This window comes from Triticum aestivum, chromosome 2D (assembly GCF_018294505.1).
Source record: "Triticum aestivum cultivar Chinese Spring chromosome 2D, IWGSC CS RefSeq v2.1, whole genome shotgun sequence".
Lineage (NCBI taxonomy): Eukaryota > Viridiplantae > Streptophyta > Magnoliopsida > Poales > Poaceae > Triticum > Triticum aestivum.
The window spans coordinates 512,502,257-512,527,618 of record NC_057799.1 but is presented as its reverse complement, the minus strand read 5'-3'; positions in this window follow the sequence as shown (position 1 = coordinate 512,527,618).

Sequence of the window (25,362 nt, the reverse complement as noted above, 5' to 3'; positions counted from 1 at the left end):
CTTTGCTACGGTGAACCTCGGTTGGGGGGGCATGCATTCATAGCTTAGGATTCCCTTCGTGCTGACACGAGGGAGGAGGGGGGCTGCTAGCTACTTCGCACTTTGCTAGGTGAACCTAGGTTGAGGGGGAGGGGGCATGCATTCATAGGTTAGGATTCCCTTCATGCCGACACGAGGGGGGTGGGGGCAGGCAATACAGTGCGCTTTGCGAGAGAAGTGCCACATCGAAGTTGCATTTGGTATTTGAAAATCAAACCACCCTTTTGATAAATAAATTTGGTCCACATGCAAGTGTGTTCGTGTTCTGACCCTCTCCTGCGTCATTTTTCGCCAAATTTATGAAGATTAGACAAGCCGGATGACGCAACAGACACGGTTCACTCAAACTAACCGTGTGCCACGCCGGTGCACCTATCACGCACACATCCGCACAGTAAATTGGGCTCCACGAGGCTCCCCCTCTCAAAAATATCTGCCCGCCTCGAGGGTTTTTCTGTTTCATAACACACGGTTGTTATCTCCGGACCGTGTGTGATGTTTCTTGTTCCCAATCCCGCCTGCATCCCTAGAAAATATTTGCCCGCCTCAAGGGTTTTTCTATTTCATATCACACGGTTGTTATCTCCGGACCGTGTGCGATGCACTATCATCAAAATTTTGAATAGCCCGGCATTTCACTCCCGTGTAGTAAAATTTTCAGTACCCGCGTCATTTCCTCAAACACCCCGTGCCCCCCTCCACATACACAAACACACACCAAAACCTCCTCGAGCGTGCGCACACACACACACCCCCTCCCTCGCTCGAAACCCTAGCAAAGTCCCCGCCCCCGCCGCTGCTGCCGCTGCCGCAAGGCCTCCATTGTCAACATCTGCCGGTTTGCCCGTGCAGCTTACCCACCGATCTCCATACCCAGGCCGCCCTAAGTTTCTTAGATGACGCCGACCAAACGCCCCTTTCCCACAGATCCCATCCCCATCCCGATCCCCCACTCCAGAGCGTCGCAGCCTAAGCCCGGCTACGCTTCCCGTGGAGCTCGAGGAGTGATTGGCCCAAAAGAGGTGTATAGCGATCTCTTCGCCTGACGTCGCCGAGGAAGCTGACGACCATTACTGGCGGCAGGCACTCAAGCAGCAGGCTAGAGTATTCGGGCATGTCTCGTCTGCTGGCTACGACATCGAGGTCATCGACAGCGAGGCCCTGAGGCGGGCTGTGTCACAGGTTAAGTGGCCCACCCCCAACCCCTCGGGTTCAACCACCGTCGATCTCATCCATGGCCCCGCCGCTGATCTCCTCTGGCTCGCTGTCAACAATTTGCCATTCTACATCGCCATCGAGCCCCTTTTGTCATTTCTAAAGGACATGTTCTGCGACGCTGGCTTGGGATCCACAGCTTCCAAGTCAGACCTCATCGACGGCGACCACGAGGAGGGAACCCTCTCCGGCTCTTCCAAGGGGAAAGAGCCCATCTGATCTTCCAAGGGGAAAGTGCTCGTCTGCGACATCAGGGAGGGCACCCTATAGCCGTGCTCTTACAAGGGGAAGGAGCCCATCTGCTACAACATGGAGTGTATCCAGGGTCCATGCTCTTCCCACGGGAACGAGTCCATCCGTGACAAGTGAGGAAACCCATGATTTGTTTTGCCATGCCTCTTCACAGGGGGAAACCCATGATTTGTTTTGTCGAGTCCCTTTTGTAGTGTAGTGAAATATGTCCAGTTTTAATTGCTATATCTGGTTGTTTTTAGTATGCCTTGTTTATTTCAGTTGTTCACAACGTGATGCTCTATATGTGCAATTATTTACTGTGCAGTACATTTCATCAATCCAGTTTTAAATATATCAATAGGAATGCATATATTTGCTTGTTGTTAAGCCTGTTATAGCTAGCATATGCCTCTTTTAAAGTTTTTTGATTGTTCGGTTGTTTGTAGTTAGCATATGTTCAATTTCAAATGTTATCTTTGGTTGTTCGTAATATGCCGTGTTTATTCCAGTTATTCACAACGTGATGTTCTATATGTGCAAGTATGAACTATGCAGTTCAATTTCATCAGTACCAGTTTAAAAAATACCACTATGAATGACTACATTTGGTTGTTGCATCATGTAGTTAACACGCCTTTCCATTTTTATTTAACCATAACCAGTGTACTTAGACCGGCACAATACCAGTTTGAATGACCATGTTTGCTTCTTGTTAAATGTTAGGCATGTTGCAGTTAGCACACCTTTCCACTTGTTTTGCTTTACTAGCGTGCTTAAACCTGCACACTAAAGCTATCTTTTGGAGATTATTTTGTCTGCCATGTGTAATTTTGGTTGATGTTTAGCCTGTTGTGCTTAACATGCTTCTTAATGTACCTACACAGGACAATTTTGGGACTGACTGCTGGTTTCCATCAAGGTTAGTTTCATCCCATGGCTTATATCTGCTCACTGTTCAGGATATCGGTAGCTGGTACCATATAGGCCGGCGGCTGATAAGGGACTAATCGGTGAATCGGAATTTTAACTGAATATATCTGCAACCCGTTTTTCCTTAGGTTAACTAGGGCCATATGTAATATATCTGAGGCTACATAGCAACATGCACTATACTTAATGTCTAAATATGCAATCCTAGGCTACATAGCAACAAGGAAGAGCGTTACATTAATGTTCTAATGATGTCTAGATATACGTAGAAGAGCAGCAGAAGCAACAGCAACAACACAGCCCTGTTTGGATACTCAACCTAGCTAGGGGTTAGAGTTAATTTCTAGCTCATTACTAACCCTGAACTAACTCCATCCAAAGAGTTGTTTGGATGGCAGGGTTAGATTGACAATAAATGCACTAGGAGAACTAGCTCCAATTAGCACCTCTTGGGTTGGATACTAGTTTTTTTTGGGTGGGTTGTAGATGCAACTAGCTCAAACTAGCCCTCATGTTTAGATATACTTTAGGGCTATTTGAGCCCTAACTAGCTCAAACTAACTGTAACCCGTGGATACAACAACAGATAATTTGTAAGAATGAACTAAACTCCTTCCGACCCATAATATAACATGTTAATTCATCTAATATGTGAGTATATTGGATGTTATAAGATACTCCCTCCGTTCCGAAATATTTGTCTTTTTAGATATTTCAAATGGACTACCACATACAGATGTATATAGACATATTATAAAAGAGTGTTGTACTACATCATTGTGCAATTGTTGTTTAGCTTCTAATATTAACTTGGTGCTTTTAGGTACATATGTCATTGGTAAAGATCCGCGTTTTGACCCTTTCTGCATATGGGGCAATGAGATATCGATGAACTAGCATCAAGTGATTCGATAACAATTGATAGTAAAATGGGTCCAAAGATGGCAATTAAACTATTTGTTTACACTTTATCCAAGACAACAGTGAACTGCAGGATGGTAAGTAAGAACTCTGCAGCCTTCTTTTTACTACCCATAATGAGTTGTGTTAGATGACAATGTCTGAATCTTTTCCTTTGCAGTGGTTGCCAAAGCAGTTTACTCAAGATTACCTCTCAAACTACATGATTGGTGGGCATGCAAAGGTTAAAGTATTTCTACCAGAACACGATGATTATCTAGATGTTTTCATGAAGACCGTGAAGGATGGGCGGTCGGCCATCACAAGGGGTTGGACTAGAGTCGTGCGTGCCTTCTGCATGGAGGAGGGCACAATATGGGCATTCCGCTTCACCTTGTTCAGCAACCAGAATATATTTCGCCTCTTTCTTTACCGTCTTTAATAGTACAAGTATACAACTGTGGTCCCTCATTCTTTATTTGGTTCTTATGTAATTCTTGAACATATGTACCTATGAATCGAATAATGCATTGGTTGTTTGAACCTGATGGGTATGAATAAAGTTGTAGCATACATTCAAATTCAAATCCGAATGCAGTAAAATTTGGAAAAGCAGCAATTAAATTACGGTGAAATTACGCTCTCCAGGTTGTTACGGCACACACGGTTGGTAGAACACAAACGTTTGCGATATGCACCATAATCGGAGATGGTTCACAGAGAGGAAATGTGTGAAAGCATGCACACAGTTGTCGTTTGCAAAGCGTGTGCGATGTCAGACAATATCACAAACGGTGCGGACAAACTAAACATTTGTGTTAGTTGCCTTATCGTACACGATTCCCAACCATGAACTATTTCTGATGAAGTATGCATCGTAAATGTTGCACCATAGAATAGTGTGTGCGGTAGCTGTCGTGTACGACGATGTTACGACGGTCCGACGTTTCGTAATCCTATCCGACACTCGTACGACGATTAGCTAATCTTCTTAACGGTGAACCGTTTGTGATGGGCCGCGCATCATACACGTTCTATAATAGTGAACCTTTTGTGATGGGCCGCGCATCGTAAACGTAGCAGTACCACAGAATACCGACTGCGATGGCAATGCAAGCATAAACGAGTAGGAGTACTGTAGGGGCCCTATCCCCGACGGTTTCTGGGTCGTGTGGGAAGGACCCCCCTATCGCCTACACTCACTTGGCGAAGGTTCCAAATGCCGTCGCGGAAAGGGGTTAAAAACTGTTTGTTTAGGACCGACGCGCACCAGTGCTGGTTCACCGCATTAGCACCTCCTTCATGGACCAAGACGTTGGGTTAAGTGTAGTCACGTGCAATTCTGAACACCCCGGTAGTATCTACAAGGGGGCTGAAGCCGACGACTGGGAACTCTCAGATATAAAAACGGCCACACAGGAGGATAACACTCCTCATAAACAAAGAAATATATTGCATATGACTTAGTTCATGATACAAACTCTCGAACAGTTTGGACTCGTTCATTCGAACACTACATCCTTAGAGCATTGGCCTTCGACAATGCAGGCACCCCTGACAACTTCCTCAAAGTAGCGCTCCGGTGTGTGTTGGTCCTTGCTTTCGGGCGGACCCTCGACTGCCACCTTTTCGGCCTTCATCTTCCCCCAGTGCATCTTGACACGGGCGAAGGCCATTCGCGCCCCTTCTATACAAGACCACCTCTTAACAGCGTCAATTCGGGGCAGCGCATCGACGAGACGCCGCACAAGACCGAAGTAGTTGTCCGGAAGGGCTTCCGCCGGCCACAACCAGACTATGACGTCCTTCATGGCCGCGCTGGACATCTTCTGCAGCTCCGCCCACTATGCCATTTGGTCATTTAGCAGTGCGTGACGCTCCTGCCCCGCAAACTGCGACCAGAAAAGCTTCTCCGCCGCGTACCCTTCCTGGGCCTGGAGGAATTGGGCGGCCTCCGTAGCACTCTTCGGCAGATCTGCATAAATGTCTAGAGAACTCCACAGTCGATTAAGTAAGGCATACTTCTGATCCCCAAATTTAGCCTGTAATAGAAAGGGCTTACCAGCCGCTATCTGTCCGGCTTGACAGATTTCCTCATGCGCTGCGCGGGATTTGGATCACGCCTCCGAAGCTTCTTGAAGTGCCTTGGCGAGTTCGGTCTCCTTCGCCTTATTTTCCTTTTCTAAGGACTCGCACTTGGCGGCGGCGTCCTTGAACTTTTGCTCCATCTCGGTCACCCGTTCCTCAAAACGGCGTCGAGCGGTCTGTTCGGCCACTAAGTCCGCAACCGCTTTATCCGTAGTCACCTTGTTTACCCTTGGCTGCTCCTTGGCTTGCGCAAGCTCACCCCTAAGGGTCTCCACCGCGGCGGCGCCATCTGCATTAGTACGCGCGCTTCAGCTCTTGAACTTCAGTAAAACACGGACATAAAACAGGCATGCAGATGTATTTCATACCTTGCGCCTGGTCGAGCCGTGTGCTAACAAGGACTAGGTCCTCATCGGCCCGTGCCAGTTTCCGTTGGAGTTCGGAAACTTCCGCTAACTGGGATGTCGCCGCTAGCAGAGAAGCCTGCATTCATCCAAATAAAAGTATGTTACCACTTGAAACTGACTATTGATCCTCTGCTCATTTTTTTCAAGAACCGAACAGAGTCTCAGGGGCTACTACCTATATACAGGCATATTTCTCATAAAAAAAACAAAATTATTACATTCCGTACCTCGAAGCCTGCCAGCAGGCAGGAAAAGACTTCATTCAGCCCGCTTTTGGCGCACTGAATCTTCTCAACCGCCGTACCCATCAGGATGCGGTGCCCCTCCGGGATGGATGCACTTTGCAGTACGTCCACCATGATATTCGGCGCCTCTGGATTAGTGAAGGTCGCCGCACCCCCCCTCTCCTATGGGGGCTCGCCGATTAGGCTCCGGAGCCTTATTGGTCTCCGGAGTAGTATGCGGCTGGGGGTCGGATTGACCGAGGCCCCCGTCACCAGCCTTCGTGGGGGCCGTACCCCTCAACCCTTCGGCAGCCGAGGTGTTGCCCTCAGGCGCCGTTAAGTTGCCCCCCCCCGCGTCTCTTCGAGGCCCGGGGAGGGCCTATGGGACAACACCTCAGGGTCGTCCGCCTTAGACGGCGGGGAAGCCGGGGACGGAGACTCGCTCTCCATCATCTCCGGTGGCAGATCCCCCGAGGATGAGGATAGTTGGGGAATGCTATGGGCCAGGATAAAAAGATGGAACTTAGAGTTATCATCACAGTTCATAAAGATTGGGCGAGTATGAAGAATCCTGGGCTACTTACGAGTCGGCTTGGGGTTTGTCCCGGCGACAATGCTTCGGGGTGGCCTCGGCATCAGACCGTGAGTCATCGGGGAGGGTGATTTTGTCCTTCTTGGAGTCTTCGGCCTCCAGGTCTTCCGAGGCCGCCCTGTTCTTGCCCTGTGGGGAGGATCTTCTTCTTCCTCCTCCTCCTCCTCCTCCTCGTTGTCGTCGCCCTCGTGAGAGGACTAGGCATCAGCTTCTCCGGACATTACGTCTGAAGGGCCCTCCTCCTCTTTCTTCTTCTTCTCCTTGTCCTTCTTTACTGGCGCCTGGTATGCCACCGGGACCAGCATCCTCATTAGTAGAGGATTGGTTGGGTCTTAGGGGAGCGGAGCCGGACACCGAATCTGCTCTGCCTTCTTGATCCAGACCTGTTAGGGGATGGATTACTCAAATACTTCTCCTTTGGAACAACGAATCTACTAATGTTCAGAGATTTTGGAATTTACCTCAGAGGCCGGATGGTTGCAGTCGAGGCCGGTGTCGTTCGATGACTTTGGCCACGTTTTCTGCTTCTTAAAAAGCAGCTTCCAGATCCCCTTATGAGTTGTGCTGTAGAATCTTTGTAGGGTCCGCGGCCCTTCTGGGTTGAACTCCCACATCTTAAGGGGCCGCCGCTAGCAGGGAAGTGTTCGGCGGATCAGCATCACTTGTATTACGTCGGCGAGGGTAATGGCATTCGCTATCATGCTCTGGACACGTTTCTGATACGACAGTTCATCAGGGACCGACCCCCAGTCCGGACCCTTGTCGGTCCAGGATGTGAGCCTCAGCGGGGGTCCGGATCTAAAAGCTGGACCGGCTGCCCACTTGGAGCAGCGGGGTTCTGTGATATAGAACCATTCCTATTGCCATATCTTGATAGTGTCCACAAAGACTCCCTTTGGCCAATTGACTTTGGGGAGCTTGCTCACCATGGCACCACCACACTCCGCGTGTTACCCGTCGACCACCTTCGGCTTCACGTTAAAAATCTTGAGCCATAAGCCAAAATGTGGAGGGACACGGAGGAAGGCCTCACACACGACGATAAACGCCAAGATGTGGAGGAACGAATTTGGGGCCAGATCATGAAAATCCAGCCCGTAGTAAAACATGAGTCCCCTCACAAAGGGGTGGAGGGAGAATCCGAGCCCGCGGAGAAAGTGGGGGATGAACACCACCCTTTCGCCGGGCTCCGGAGTAGGGATGACCTGCACCGGATCAGGAAGCGTGTGCTTGATTTCCGCGGTTAGATACCGCGCGTCCCGCGGCTCCTTGATGTTCTCCTCCATGACGGAGGAGGCCATCCACTTGCCTTGTGAGCCGGCTAGAGTCGGAGGAGTTGCTGAGGAGAGAAAAGCTTGGAGCTTGGGCATTGGAGCTCAAGGATGGGAGGGCAGAGAGAGAATGAGGCGCAGGGTGGAAGAGTTGGATTCTATCCACTTATATGGACTGCGAATATCAAGTGTCCCCCTCCTTCGAGCCTTAAAACTCGCCTGTTCCCAAGGGGTCGTGCGAACGACACGGTTGGATTACCCAAATCTGTATTAATGAGAATCCCGCAATGAGGGGACACGATCTCTGCTTTGACAAGACGTGTCAGTAGAAGTCGCGTATTGAAACGCAAAGTGGGAGGCCCAAAAAACGGTTCGAGATGATAACATAGCTGAACGTGGCATTCCGCCGGAAAGGGCTGTTAATGGATATATTCTAAGTATTATGCTTTTATGGTTGTAATGTTAACCTATTGAACAGAGCCGGATATAGATCTCTTGTTCAGAGAGCTGCTTTGAAGTGTTTGGAGGAGGAACCCGCCTTGTAGTGCTGAAGACAATCTGCGCGCCGGATACATCGTCATTGAAGCCAGGTTCAGGGGCTACTGAGGGAGTCCTAGATTATGGGGTCCTTGGGCGTCCGGGCTATGCGACATGGGCCGGACTCATGTGCCATGAAGATGCAAGATAGAAGGCTCTCTCTCGTGTCCGGATAGGACTCTCCGTGGCATGGAAGGCAAGCTTGGTGTGCGGATATGAAGATTCCTTTCTCTGTAAACCGACTCTGTACAACCCTAGCCCCCCTCCGGTGTCTATATAAACCGGAGGGTTTATCCTGTAGAGGCAATCATAATCATACAGGCTAGACATGTAGGGTTTAGCTATTACAATCTCGAGGTAGATCAACTCTTGTAACCCTTATACTCATCAAAGTCAATCAAGAAGGAAGTAGGGTATTACCTCAATCAAGAGGGCCCGAACCTGGGTAAACATTGTGTCCCCTGCCTCCTGTTACCTTCAATCCTTAGATGCACAGTTAGGGACCCCCTACCCAAGATCTGCCGGTTTTGACACCGACAGGGGGCACCCATGAAGCTTATGTGGCTTCGTTGCATGGCTAAGAAAGGTTAGAAAAAAATAAATAGATAATGTGTTTAGCGTGCACTCCACTAAATAGATATACTTTGGATCCATTGCAACGCACGGGCCGACACATCTATACCCCTATATAGTGTGTGAATAACTTTGAAAGTTGGTCGTTGGATGAAGCCAATCCGACAGTACAAAGATGGCAAATCCGAGCACTACTGGCCATTGGATATCATCTACATTCCACCAGATTCTACCACATGTAGAATCTAGAAGACTCCAAGGTTGAACTTAAGCATAATGCACAAACCTCAAAACACAAGCACTTCTCCTTTGTTCTAGAATCTTCTATATCTTAATTGCCCAAACTTCTTCTTTAAAAATGAATTGTCACTATTTGTTTTTACTTTATGATTTACAATGCACAATTCCATGAATCTTAAAATAGATTTTTTTATAAAACTAATTGATTTTGAACTAGATGAACTATAAGAATTAAATAAACATCTACATCATGCATATATGACTCAAAGATTACATGCTATAGTGTGTTATTTATTCATAATTTGGTTAACAAATCTCATGCGTGCAATGCATGTGTACCTTACTAGTTGGTAGTAGTAAGAAACAAATTCCGGGTTTGGCACGAGCTCGTACTGTAGGAGCACCACAAGGCCTGCCGCAGGAGTTACATTTCCCTCTCGGGGCCCACGGGACCGAGCTTCAGTGCTTAGTGCACCGGCCTATGAGTCAATGACATGCGGACCTTAAATGTGGCTACCCACATGTCATTCTCATGGTGGTGGCATGGTTCGCGACTCACTCGTTCGAGATGAACCGGCCGGTGGTGGCGTGGCCATGGCGAGGGTGCCACAGCTGGGCGTCGGGGCGTTACGAGGCGTAGATGGCCACACCGGCGGGTACTACCTGTAGTACAAAGGTACTCCATTTGATGATTGATGCCCGGGACGAAATGTGTCACAGCCGCTGAATGAAAATTCGATGGTGCGGGAGTACGGATCGGAGCACAGGAGTGGAGCAGGCAAACCGCGTCCAATCGGGTGTGGCTGTGGTAGAAAGTTGATGGTCGCCACAGTTTAGCTGGCCCGCATGTCATGCACATAAAGGCAGAGGAGTGGTGGGGCCGAGAGGGATGAGGCGCACGTCGGGGGACGTCGTGGCGTGGGTTGGAGGAGCGTCGTGGGAATCGCGTGTGGGTGTGGCAGTGGTAGAAACAAGAAACATGATGGTCGTGGCTGCTGACACATGCATTGCAAACCGCTCACTACAAGGAGCAGTAGTAGAGAAAACTTGTTCCAAAGATACCATTTTTTCGATAAAATTCTCGATATATAATTAGTTTTTACACATGGGATTACTCCTGCAAGGGTCAATCACAATAGGTGTTTTGTAAAAAATGCATCTTGATGTTCCGTGCAATGCATGGGCATCTTGCTAGTTATAGAAGAAGCCCACACGGGCATCTTGCCGTGGGGTGTGCCACCGACCCAAACTCAAAAAAAAAATCACACGCTTAGGTACACCGGATGTCGTGCCATGCTACAAAATGTAAAAAAATAGCTCCAATTTTTTTAAAACCTGTTATCTACAAACCAGCCACACCCGCCCCTCACCTCATCAAAACAGCTCGAGGAATATATTTTGAGTGAAGCATGATTTATTTTTACTGATATATGTATATCAAAACTAGAGTGTTTATATTTCAAGCCCGTGAACAAGTATTATTCTACTACTTTGGATCCATTGCAATGCACGGGCCAACACATTAGTAGTAGTAGTCTCTATGTCTATCTCTACTCTACTCTTATAAAAAACAGAGTTGTTGATGATGGTGTGCCTGCCATCCTGCAGTATAGGCCATCCGATTTATATCTGACAGATAGGAAGGAAACTAGAAATTTTGCAAAATATATCGGATGGCCTATATTGCAGGATGGCAGGCACACCATCATCACCAACTCTGTTTTTATAAGAGTAGAGACTCTACTCTTATAAAAACAGAGTTGGTGATGATGGTGTGCCTGCCATCCTGCAATATAGGCCATCCGATCTATATCTAACGGATAGGAAGGCTAGTATGACAATTTACCCGCACTCCTCTCCATATTTGCAGATAAGTCCTTCCCTCGTTCAACCTTTTCTCCCACAAGATCTTGATGTTCCGTGCAAAGCACGGGCATCTTGCTAGTCTTATAAAAAAACAGAGTTGGTGATGATGGTGTGCCTGCCATCCTGCAATATAGGCCGTCCGATTTATATCTGACGGATAGGAAGAAAACTATGGCAATTTTGCAAAAAGATACCAACACCCCTCTCCACATTTGCAAATAAGGCCTTCCCTCGTTCATCCTTTTCTCTCACAAGATAAACTACTCATACAAATGCATCTTGATGTTCCGTGCAGCGCACGAGGATGTTTCCTTGGGGGTCTCTCCAGCGCGGCGTGGCCATAGTTGCAAGTTGACGCCCCTTGAGATGCCGACGTTGAGGGGCACTCAGATTTTGTCCGATGAGCAGGTAAGATGAGTTTGATCACGTAGTAAATGCATTCTAAAGACTACTTCTGTGTCCATTTCCTAATTCTCCCCCTGCCCACTGTTTCACAGGTTAGGCTCAGTGCGAGTGGAGATTGGCTTGCATATGTACGGGAGGGTACCAACATCAATTTGCACAACATTTACAACGGTGACACAGTTGCCGTAGAACCTTTGTCCAACATTGGGATCAACCATGCAACGGGCCACCGCCTGAACTGGTACAATGGAACCACGGTGAGATTAAAGAAGATAGCACGAACCTTGCACATGGCGGTCAAAGGTGGACCATGCTGTCTCGGGCCAATTTGTTGTCGTACGAGTACGAAGACGCTGTGCTCCTTTCTAACTACATCTTCGCGGTGACAACCCAAGGGACTTCTTTTGTATGGGACACATCCTACGGTGTACTCCCTCTGTCCCAGTTTATTTGTTTTGAATTTTTTCATTTTATAAGTTTCAAATTCAAATTTAGAGCTCCCCATCACATGTTGAGGTTACAATGTCCATTAAATCGTTGCGTGCATGTATATTAAAGAAACAAATCTCGAGTTTGGCACGAGTTCATGCAGCGGTAGCACCACAAGGCCTGGCACAGGAGTTACATTTCCCTCTCGGTGGCCGTCAGGACTGTGCTTCAGCGCCTTACTACACCTACCTTTGAGTCAATAACATGTGAACCCGATAGGTGGTTGGTCCACATGTAATGCTCCCGAAGGCAGAGGGGCAGTGGGGCCGAGAGGGGTGAGCCACAGGTCAGGGGACGTGTGGTGTCATGGGTTCGAGCGGCGTCGTGGGAATCACGTGTGGCTGTGGTAGAAACTTGATGCTCGCCGCATTTCAGGTGGCCCACATTTCATGCACACAAAGGCAGAGGGGCGGTGCGGCCGAGAGGGGTGAGGCGCACGTCGGGGGACGTGGTGCCATGGATGGAGCGGTGTCGTGGGAATCGCGAGTGGCAGTGGATGAAACGTGATGGTCGCCGTAGTTGAACTTCCATGGACAAGCTGTCAGGTCTACGGACACATGCAATACCGATCACTGGAAGGAGTAGTAGGGAAAGCTAGGCGGATAAATAGTTCCTTATAGTCAAGTGAACCCACGCTACTACTTGTTTCAAAGACATGCACACCATCGAAATAGTCCATCTATATCAATATACACAGAGAGGGAATAATTGTTTTTACAAGAGAGGAAATAGTTCATCCATCCATAATGCCCTGCTGCTGGTGCAGCTTCTTCTTCTTCTACTTGTTCTTCTTCTTGTTGTTGTTCTCATTGTCTGTGGGATATGGCTTCGCAACAAGCTCTCTGGACCTTGCAGCTATCTCGAAACTCACACGGGCATCGAGGGCAACATATTTTATCCGCTCGTACGTCAAGGGATAATTCTCCCATCCAGACGACCTTAATGCCAGCATCTCGTCACCCTTCTGAAGATTTTTTCCCTGCACAAAATTTGCTACGTCGGATAGGTATGGTGTCAGTTTATCACAATATTCTACAGGAATTTTTATTTTGGTTTGTACGTCAACGATGCTTTTCAAATCAAGGTTGTACGGCTCCAACTTCTGTTTGTCCCCTGCGATGGCTTCCCCACAGAAGTATATGTCCTCCCGAGACAAGAAATCGTGAAGCTCACCTGGTATGGAGGGCGCGTGTATGATGTGGTACACCAAAACATCATCTTCGAGGCACAGCTGAAGGACGGCGGCGCGTTGGATCTTCCTAGTGGCACGCTCCGTGTACTCTGCGTCGAGACCGATGACCTTCATCTCCACCCTTTGGAGGGAGTTGGATACATTGTTGATCCACTTCCGAACAACCCTTGGGTGGTCGGTGACTGTGGCAACTATGCTCAACGAGCCTTCGACGAGGACATGTTGGAGGCTAAAAACCTGCATCTCGATCCCTTTCGCCATTTGGAACCGCTGGACCGGAGGGCTATGGTTTGGAGAATTAGGATTAGATGGCTAGACTAAATGAAGAAGATGATTGTTTAAAGGGGCTTCGGAATTACTCCAGGAGGATGTGAAGAGGTTAAAACAATGTGGATGCAATGTGGTTTGGATGCAAATGAAGATGAAGGAGTAGTGAAGAAGCCGAGGAAAATCGGTTCCCAATGGAGAAGTAAATGGGAGAAGTGGCCTGTAGGCAGTTGATTAGATGGCTAGGTAGACTAAACGAAAAGGCTACGCGGGTAGATTGAGGAGTGGTACCTGTCTCTGTACGTGCCCATCCTTCTAGCACTACATGTGCCACTGGCTAGTTGAGGTCACTCTTTCGAATCACCGTGGCAAGACATTTTATGATTCCTTTTTATGTCTGCACCCCTCCTGACAGGTGGGACCTATGCAAAAATATGTGTCGTAGCTGGTTCGGATGGATATTGGCGCGTGCGTGGGAGATACAACATTTTCTGGTTAAGGAATATGTGGTTACCCTCAAAAACCAAAAGGCCTTCTTCGCGCTTCCGCATGCACGAGAATTTGGTTCTGCTTGCAATATGGATGATACCTGGAGGATGAAGTGAACCCAGAGGCATGGTAGCACAGGAGACCTATTGCCGCTATACAGTACTACTCATGTTCCTACTACTCCTACTAGTAGTGGTAGTACAACTGTTGTACACTTGATGGTCAAAATATTATTCATCTGGTCCTCACAGTGAACTGACAAGACCCTGTGCCCGAGGTGACACTAGTCCATGCGGCGTGTTCGGGTTACCAAAGTCAGCCTCACCTTGTGCACTGTGCAGTCACTGTCACCACCACTGTATAGCATGCCTAGCCTCGTCTCCCTCTCCCCTAGCACCACTCCATCTCCATCTCCGTCTCGCCAGATCCTAAGGTCACTCTTCATCATCTCACTGTGCCCCCACGTACCCTCGCCTCGCTCGCCTCCCCTAGTACCACTATTCCCTCGCTAGCCGCTCCAGCACCGAGAGCCTTCTCCCCCATAAATCAAGCCCCCAAAAACCCCACCTTCCAAACTCCACCATGGCCGAACGCGAACCGCGCAGCATCCATATGAGCTGCGATTGGAGCAATCTCCCCAGTGACATCCTCGACCTCTGTTGTTCGTGTATGGATATGTTTAGCGCCGTGCGGCTGGCTGCTTGCTCGAGGGACATGCACACGGCCATCATCGAAGCGAGGCCTAAGCTTTTCAAGACACCCTGCTTGCTGCTAACTGGTCTTGTGAGATTTGCTCACCACGATATGGAGGCGTACATGATGCCCCTCGACTTCAATCCGATATCCATTAACCGAAACTTCTTTGCATTTATGTAGTGGGTCGCCGTACATCATTTCCCTTGACTTCGATCCGATCACCATCGCTCAAAACTTCTTGGCAGGTATGTACTGGGTCAGCATGAACTCCCACTCGATGGCTGCCGTCAAAGAAGACGGGAAAAAGTTGGTGCTCGTGAACTTCCAGACCTCCTATGAGATTATCCTTCCTCCGTTGGATTATATAGAGTTTTACCATCGCGGTCCAAGTCATCTAGATTACCACATCAATTGGACGGACCTTGTTTTGCAGAAGATTGTAATCTGCCAAGTGCCCACATGACATGCGGATTACGTAGACTTCAAGCTAATTGCCTTGTTTGACCGCGGACTCGCCTATCTTTACACTGGTGCCTTCTTTAGCTGGAGACAACTCAGCTCGCAGTGGATCATCCTCAAAGCTGATACACACTTCTGTGATGCTATTGAACACAATGGCATCATCTACGCGATCGACAAAGCATATGGCACCACGTATTGCTGGGACGGCGCATGTAAGTTGTTTCCGTCTGATGTTAATGATGACGCCATGACACTGTTCAAACTTTTTGTGATGATTGGCATATCCCTGTTTGAGCAGAATTTGAGTAGAACTATGGCAATGTATTAGAGACGCAGTAAATCAGCTATATTTGGAATGAGTTAATTCATGCGATTGTGACCATGTCATTACAGCCAATTTGTACCCCTGAATAATCAAACGGTTAGGAAGATATTGATATTCTCCTTATTTTACAGTAATCTATATACTACTAAATATGAGTGTGTATCAATGGCCATGTTAGTTTCCTCATTTTCATGATGTAGAAACATGCATCACATTGTTGTTTTCATGGTGGAGTTAGGGAAGTAAATGTGCATATGGAGAACTCTATATTTGGAAGTAGTAAAATCCTGTAATGCTTACCATGTGTACATACCTATGTTCGCCCTTCAACAATCAATGGCTAGAATAATATGCTCACAAATTTTTTTCCCACAGAACATGAGTATATAACAATGCATGGTCTGTTAGTTTCCTTGAAGAATTTGTTTGTGAAGACAGAACATGATTACATAACATGCATGACATGGTAGTTTCCTGTGAAGAATCGATTGTGAGATAACATGAGTATAACCATGCATGGCACTTCTATATTTTCGAACCCAGTATACATTTCCCTGTATTTTCCTCCCAGTTCCAACAGGGACATATCAATGTTGTTTCTCGCATTATCCTACTCATACTCTGAACAATACTGATCTTACATTAACAATGCATGTCCTTTTTGATATGATGCAGTATCCCTACAGTTACTGCCCTTTGTAATCACATCACCTTTGCCAAAAACAGGGAAGCACAACTGGTTCCTCGCTCGATTAGACGATGGCAAAAGACTGATGATCATTCTGACACATGAGCCGGAAAAGTTATATTGCAAAAAACCCACTGTAGACAGGAACCGTGAAATACGCGAGTATCCAGACAGTGGTTGTTACATCTGTGAGCAGGATACGAGCTTGTAGCCTTCAGGATTTTTGAGTTGGAGCCGGGTAAACAACCTTGGTTCACACTCTCTGTTTCTCGGACTCAATTATCCGATTAACCAGGAGATCACCATTGGCAAGGACCTTGATGGCAGAGAGGCTTTGTTTGCTATGGAAAACTGTGTCTACACGGCGAGCCCTAGGAGTTCGGGAGCAAACTCCCCTGATTGTCAACGATACAACCTGCAGCCAAAACAAGGTGAGAATGAAAAAGGCATCTGGATTAACTTTGATCCTTGGATGTATCGAGTCCGACAGGCAGTGATGTGGTTCAAGCCTTCAGGTTGATAGGTAATTGGGTTGTTGCGTCAAAAGGGTGGAGTACTGGTGTCTCCGGATCACTGGTGGCTGAAGCGGCGCTGCAAATTATGATGGTGTTGGATCATCCCTCTTCGAATGACTTGTTGTCTTTTCTGCTTGTTCTGGATGGGTAGTTCTCTCTTTTGTTATGCATGTTCCTTGTCATTTGTTCATCCTCGTCTATGTCACTCTTACTATGTAATAGTTGCCTCTATTTAGAATGTCATTCTCATATGGATCACGAGAGTCTTGCGTTTTGGTGGTGTAGCAAGACTTCTTATGAAATATTATGTCTTGCTGTTTATGTCAGTAGTAGTCACTAGTCAGTGTTTGATGTTGTATATATCGTTGTTTCGAACTGTTTATTATCTCGAACTGCTGGTGGGCTAAATGAGGGCATCACCATTCTCTAGTGTTCAGAGTATATCTCCTTCTTTCAAGTCACTAGCAAGATGCCCGTGCGTTGCACGGAACATCAAGATCTTGTGGGAGAAAAGGATGAACGAGGGAAGGCCTTATCTGCAAATGTGGAGAGGAGTGCGGGTAAATTGTCATAGTTTCCTTCCTATCCGTTAGATATAGATCGGATGGCCTATATTGCAGGATGGCAGGCACACCATCATCACCAACTCTGCTTTTTATAAAAGTGTAGATATAGATATAGATAGATAGATAGATAGGTAATTTGAGCTCAGTGTATTTTCGATGATGTACACTTGTTTGGGCCAGTGAGGTGTCGTTGAATATGGGCCGAGTAGTAACGCAATGCCAAACAGGTCAATTATGACTCTCGGGCCGGGCTCTCAAAAGATCCTCAAAAAAAAGGCCGGGCTCTCAAGAAAAGAAAGAGTTGGGACTCTTGCACGCCGACATGTGGGCGCCACCGGTGTTTTCGTGCGCTTGCGCATCGAGAGCATATTCGCGCGTGTTCAAAATTCATGCTACCTTTTCATCCCCAATCTCCCGCCCCTCCCCCACCTCTGGAATCTCGATTCCTACTCCAGTTCCCCCAAATCCCCCTCTTGTACTCCCTGTACTCAAGCGCACTATCATGTTGCCGGTCAATGCGGATCTCCGAGCCAGAGATCCTGAGGTCCGTCCCGACTTCAGGCGCTGCGTGCTGTCGCTCAACAGTGGCATGGCGGCGCTTGATGACCAGTTTGCCGGCAAAGTGCTGATGGTAACCATCAATGGCGACCGGCCTCCTGTCTCGCCGGACGACCTTGTCAAAGCTCTTGGCATTGCACACGGCATCCAAATAAGTGACTTGCTCATCGAAGTCTGTCCGCCACCGGCTGATTTCTTCGTCAGGTTCTGGACAACTTTCGACTGCAGTCGTGTATTCGAATCTTCCCAGTGTTTGTTCTGCGATGGCGCGCTGGTGAGCTTTGATCGGTGGCACCCAGGATGGGGCTCGGTTCCCTCTGAGCTTGAGTTTTTAACAAAGCTTACCTTCCACGGCATGCCTCGATGTGCTTGGAACAACGAGTCCATGAATGAGCTTATCAACGACCTTGGAGGTGAGCTCGTAAGTATGTTTGTTCCTCCAGACAGCTGGGCTCTGACGGATATGGCATGGAAGAAGAAGCCGTCCACCATACGGAAGGTGATTGGTGTTGAGATACCGGTGCAGGAACCAGGTTTGTACTATTCGTCGCCACCAAGGCCGCCGCAGACCACATTAGGGATGTACCTGTATCGAGTGTTCGTGCATGTCGAAGAAGTGGGTCAATCTATCAATCAAAGTCCTGCCGCCGCCATTGGTGCCCGGGTCCGTCGACGACGTCCATTACAGGAGTCAACATCAGACTTTCCCCATGTTGCTCGGAACGATGGATGGCACAGGGCCTACTCCATCATGCGGTGGAGGCCACTGCTTCTTTAGGAGAAGAGGCAGGGCTGGCTGCCTGGATGTGCTCTAATTTGAGGTAACAACTGAATCTTGTTAGATACTAGTTAAATCCGAGCTATGGGTGTGAAGCACTGATGTGCCAGTACACTTGATTGTGACCTATTCTATTTGTTTACCAGAACTTTTTTAGAAAGGGCTGTACGTCAACTTAATGTTCTAGCAGAACTTATATATTGTGTTGTCTGTCTGTTTTCTTTGCACAACATTCAAGATATTTCCCCGTCATTGATAAAGACGATGAACCGTTATGTACGAGTTCGTTGGTTTCAACATAGCCCTACCCATAGCGATCCACTGCTTCCACCCTGATTGTGCCGCCTGCGTGAAATATTTGTATGCAAGTTCAGTGTGCTATGATGTTCTATATGATTGTGTCAACTATATAAGTTTTACTGAGCATCATCAATGCATATGGCTGGAAGATGTATTTACGAGCATCAACCGATGGGTCTCTCTCTCTCACACACACAAACACACACGCACACGCACACACGCACAAATGGGACCCGTTGAATTATTTATTCGCTCGTGACAGCTTTTAATTAGGTTCCACTGTACTCTAACTTTTTCTCTCCCAACAAGCGATTTTCTTTAATGCCTTTTTAGCTAGGCATGATGATTTCAATGATGCTCACATAAAAGATAAGAATTGAAACGTAACAAGAGCATCATGAAACACATGAAAAGCACATTTAAGTCTAACGACCCACTTCCTATGCATAGGGATTTTGTGACCAAACAATTTATGGGAGCTAAAATCAACAAGCATAGGAAGGCAAAACAAGTGCAACTTCAAAACTTTCAACACATAGAGAGGAAACTTGATATTATTGAGATATGTAAAAGCATATGTCCCTCTCTCATAATAATTTTCAGTAGCATCATGAATGAACTCAACAATATAGCTATCACATAAAGCATTCTTTTCATGATCCACAACATAGAAATTTTATTACTCTCCACATAAGCAAATTTATTCTCATCAATAGTGGTGGGAGCAAACTCAACAAAATAACTATCATGAGATACTTGATTCACATAATCAATCTGAGCATTAAAATCATGATGACAAGTTTCATGGATATCATTATTCTTTATAGCATACATGTCATTACAATAATCATCATACATAGCAACTTTGTTGTCATAATCAATTGAAACCTCTTCCAAAATAGTGGAATCATCATTAAATAAAGTCATAACCTCTCCAAATCCACTTTTACCAATATTGTAAAAAGATTCAACACCCTCCAAAATAGTGGGATCATTAGTACCTAGAGTTGACACTCTTCCAAACCCACTTTCATCAATATAATCATCATAAATAGGAAGCATGCAATCATCATAATAAATTTGCTCATCAAAACTCGGGGGACTAAAAATATCATCTTCATCAAACATAACATCCCCAAGCATATGGCTTTGCATATCATTAGCATCATGGATATTCAAGGAATTCATACTAGGAACATTGTAATCATCATTCAAAGATTTTATTTCAAACATTTTATAGAATTCTTCTTCTACCAATTGAGCACAATTTTCCTTTCCATCATTTTCACGAAAGACATTATAAAGACGAATAATATGGGGCCACCTCAATTCCATTTTTTTTGTAGTTTTCTTTTATAAACCAAACTAGTGATAAAAAAAGAAACTAAAAGATTCAATTGCATGATCTAAAGATATACCTTCAAGCACTCACCTCCCGGGCAACGGTGCCAGAAAAGAGCTTGATCTCTACCATGCAACTTTATTCTTGTAAACTCGTGTTGGGCCTCCATGCGTAGAGTTTTGTCGGACATTAGCAATTTTCCCTCAAGTGGGTGATACGTCTCAATCGTATCTATAATTTTTTATTGTTCCATTCCAATATTATTCAACTTTCATATACTTTTGCCAACTTTTTATACTATTTTTGGGACTAACATATTGATCCAGTGCCCAGTGCCAGTTCCTGTTTTTTCCATGTTTTATGTTTCGCAGAAACCCCATATCAAACGGAATCCAAACGGGATAAAAACGGACAGAGAATATTTTTCGAATATTTGGATAATATGGGAAGAAGAATCAACGCGAGACGGTACCAGAGGTGGCCACGAGGCAGGGGGCGCGCCCCTGACCCTCGTGGGCCACCCGTAAGGCGGTTGCTGCTCTTCTTTGGCCGCAAGAAAGCTAATTTTTGGAGAAAAATCTGGGCGAAGGTTTCAATCCAATCGGAGTTACGGATCTCCATATATATATGAAACTGTGAAATGGCAGAGGAGAGAAACGCAGAAACAAAGAGAGACAGAGAGACAGATCCAATCACGGAGGGGCTCTCGGCCCTCCCATGCCATGGAGGCCAGGGACCAGAGGGGAAACCCTTCTCCCATCTAGGGAGGAGGTCAAGGAAGAAGAAGAAGAATAAGGGGGCCCCTCTCCCCCTCTCTTCCGGTGGCACCGGAACGCTGTCGTGGCCACCATCATCATCACCGCGATCTTCACCAACACCTACGCCATCTTCACCAACATCTCCATCACCTTCCCCCCTCTATCTACAGCGGTCCACTCTCCCGCAACCCACTGTACCCTCTACTTGAACAAGGTGCTTTATGCTTCATATTATTATCCAATGATGTGTTTCCATCCTATGATGTCTGAGTAGATTTTCGTTGTCCTACCGGTGGTTGATAAATTGCTATGATTGATTTCATTTGCTTGTGGTTATTTTGTTGTCCTTTGGTGCCCATCATATGAGCGCACGCGTGGATCACACCATAGGGTTAGTTGTATGTTGATAGGACTATGTATTGGAGCAAGAGTGACAGAAGCTTCAACCTAGCATAGAAATTGATGCATACAGGATTGAAGGGGGACCAATATATCTTAATGCTATGGTTGGGTTTTACATTAATGAATGTTAGTAGTTGCGGATGCTTGCTAATAGTTCCAATCATAAGTGCATAGAATTCCAAGTCAGGGATGACATGCTAGCAGTGGCCTCTCCCACATAATACTTGCTATCGGTCTAGTAAAGTAGTCAACTGCTTAGGGACAATTTCACAACTCCTACCACCACTTTTCCACACTCGCTATATTTACTTTATTGTGTCTTTATCTAAACAGCCCCTAGTTTTTATTTATGTGCTCTTTATATTCTTGCAAACCTATCCGAAAACACCTACAAAGTACTTCTAGTTTTATACTTGTTCTAGGTAAAGCGAACGTCAAGCGTGTGTAGAGTTGTATCGGTGGTCGATAGAACTTGAGGGAATATTTGTTCTACCTTTAGCTCCTCGTTGGGTTCGACACTCTTACTTATCAAAAGAGGCTACAATTGATCCCCTATACTTGTGGGTTATCAAGACCTTTTTCTGGCATTGTTGCCGGGGAGCAATAGCCTGGGGTGAATATTCTCGTGTGTGCTTGTTTGTTTTATCACTAAGTAATTTTTATTTGCTATTCTTTGTTGTTCTTTATCTTTAGTTATGGATATGGAACACGAAATACCAAAAAATTAGGTGTACTTGCTGCTCATGGAGATGGGGAACCTCCTAAAACCCTCGATGCTCAATATGTGAAAAATATTATGTACCACTTTGATAATCCTGAGAAAACCTCATTCAATTATGTAATGGGAGACACGTTGGACCAACGTGAATAGTTTAGGGATTATCGCTTGACTCAAAAAGGGAAACTATTATGGGATCAAATTTATATGTTGAAGTGGTATGCTAGGCAACTATGCTTGAGATATGATTATACTTGTTGCTCTAGGATGAAGTCTCCACACCTTCCCTTTTCATGCGAATTCAATGATAATGAAACCTTGGCTTCTTATGCTAGAGGTATATATGATTACTATGATGTGGAACAAATAGAAGAATTTGTTGCTTTTAAGGGTGCTTATGAAATTGAATCTTTGTTTGAAAAGTATGAAGCTTTTGATGATGATGTTTATAGGCCTGAAAATTTTGCTATATTGAAATATTTCTATGATAATTATGAATATAGTTCCTATATTGATGCGCTTATTGAGAAAGTCTCCGCTGTCCAAGAAGAGACTAATATTTTGCAGGAAACTATGGAAGAAGAAATTAATGAAACTGTGAGCTCATTGGATGAAAAAGATGATGAGGAGAGCGAAGAACAAAAGGAGGAAGAGCGGATTAGCTACCCGTTCCCACCTTCTAATGAGAGTAACACTTCAACTCATACATTGTTTAATTTCCCTTCATGCTTACCGAAGGATGATTGCTATGATGACTATTATGATCTCGTTGATTCTCTTGAAATACCCCTTTTTGATGATGCTTGCTATGCTTGTGGACAAGATGCCAATATGAATTATGCTTATGGAGATGAACTTGCTATAGTTCCTTATGTTAAACATGAAATTGTTGCTATTGCACCCACGCATGATAGTCCTATTATCTTTTTGAATTCTCCAAACTACACTATATCGGAGAAGTTTGCTCTTTTTAAGGATTATATTGATGGGTTGCCTTTTACCGTTGCACATGATGATTTTGATGAATATAATATGCATGTGCTTGCTGCTCCTACTTGCAATTATAATGAGAGAGGAACTATATCTCCACCTCTCTATGTTTCCAACACGATAAAATTGCAAGAATCTGCTTATACTATGCATTGGCCTTTACTATGTGTGCATGAATTGTTCTTTTACGACATGCCGATGCATAGGAAGAGAGTTAGACTTTGTTGTTGCATGATATATGTTACTTTGTGCTCACTACTAAATTACAAATTATTGTTAATTCAAATTGGCTTTGATATACCTTGGGATCCGAGAGGATCCATTACTTGAGCACTAGATGCCTAGCTTAATGGCTTTAAAGAAAGCGCTGCCAGGGAGACAACCCGGAAGTTTTAGAGAGTCATCTATTTCTGTTGAGTGCTTTCTTATAGGTTAAAAATAACAAAAATAAAGAGGGGAACCCAAAAAATTTTCAAAAAGAAAAGCGAAAGTGAGAAAGACAAGCATTGTTGAAGTGGGAGAGCTCCTTGAACTTTGTTCATGCTCACGGAAACTTTGTGAATCTTGATTACAGAAAAAATTTGACAAAAATAATTATCCCCTTGTACAATTCCATTGTATTACAAAATAATGTGCCAAGGTTTGCCTTTAGGATGTTTACAATGCTTGTTGGTTTGAACGGTGCAGGACAGAAACTTTGGCTGTAGTGCGCGATTTTTCATTTTTTTACTGGAACGTCAAACGGTTCTGATTATTTCTGCACTGTATTTCTATACAAATTGTTTATTTTTCCTAATTTTTGCAGAATTTTTAAAGTATCAGAAGTATGGTGAATGTTCAGATTGTTACAGACTATTCTGTTTTTGACAGATTCTGTTTTTGATGCATAGTTTGCTTGTTTTGATGAAACTATCAATTTATATCAGTGGATTAAGCCATGTAAAAGCTATATTACAGTAGACACAATGCAAAAACAAAATATGAATTGGTTTACAACAGTACTTAGAGTAGTGATTTGCTTTATTATACTAATGGATCTTACCGAGTTTTCTGTTCAAGTTTTGTGTGGATGAAGTGTTCGATGATCGAGAAGGTCTCGATGTGAGGAGAAGAAGGAGAGGCAAGAGCTCAAGCTTGGGGATTCCCAAGGCAGCCCAAGTAAATATTCAAGGATACTCAAGCGTCTAAGCTTGGGGATGCCCCAGAAGGCATCCCCTCTTTCTTCAACAACTATCGGTATGTTTTCGGATTCGTTTCATTCATGCGATATGTGCAAATCTTGGAGCGTCTTTTGCATTTAGTTTTCACTATTATTTTATGCACCATGCTGGTATGAGATAGTCATTGGTTTATTTATAGAATTCTCTTTGCACTTCACTTATATCTTTTGAGTATGGCTTTATAGAATGCTTCATGTGCTTCACTTATATCATTTGAAGTTTGGATTGCCTGTTTCTCTTCACATAGAAAACCGCCATTGGTAGAATGCTCTTTTGCTTCACTTATACTTGTTAGAGCGTGGGCATATCTTTTGTAGAAAGAATTAAACTCTCTTGCTTCACTTATATCTATTTAGAGAGATGACAGGAACTGGTCATTCACATGGTTAGTCATAAAATCCTACATAAAACTAGTAGATCATTGAATATGGTATGTTTGATTCCTTGCAATAGTTTTGCGATATAAAGATGGCGATATTAGAGTCATGCTAGTGGGTAGTTGTGGATTAGTAGAAATACTTGTGTTGAGGTTGGTGATTCCCGTAGCATGCACGTATGGTGAACCGTTATGTAACGAAGTCGGAGCATGATTTATTTATTGATTGTCTTCCTTATGAGTGGTGGTCGGGGACGAGCGATGGTCTTTTCGTACCAATCTATCCCCCTAGGGGCATGCGCAGTAGTACTTTGCTTCGAGGGCTAATAAACTTTTGCAATAAGTATATGAGTTCTTTATGACTAATGTGAGTCCATGGATTATACGCACTCTCACCCTTCCATCATTGCTAGCCTCTTCGGTACCGTGCATTGCCCTTTCTCACCTCGAGAGTTGGTGCAAACTTTGCCGGTGCATCCAAACCCCGTGATATGACACGCTCTATCACACATAAACCTCATTATATCTTCCTCAAAACAGCCACCATACCTACCTATCATGGCATTTCCATAGCCATTCCGAGATATATTGCCATGCAACTTCCATCATCATCATATACATGACTTGATCATTTATTGTCATATTGCTTTGCATGATCATAAGATAGCTAGCATGATGTTTTCATGGCTTGTCCGTTTTTTGATGCCATT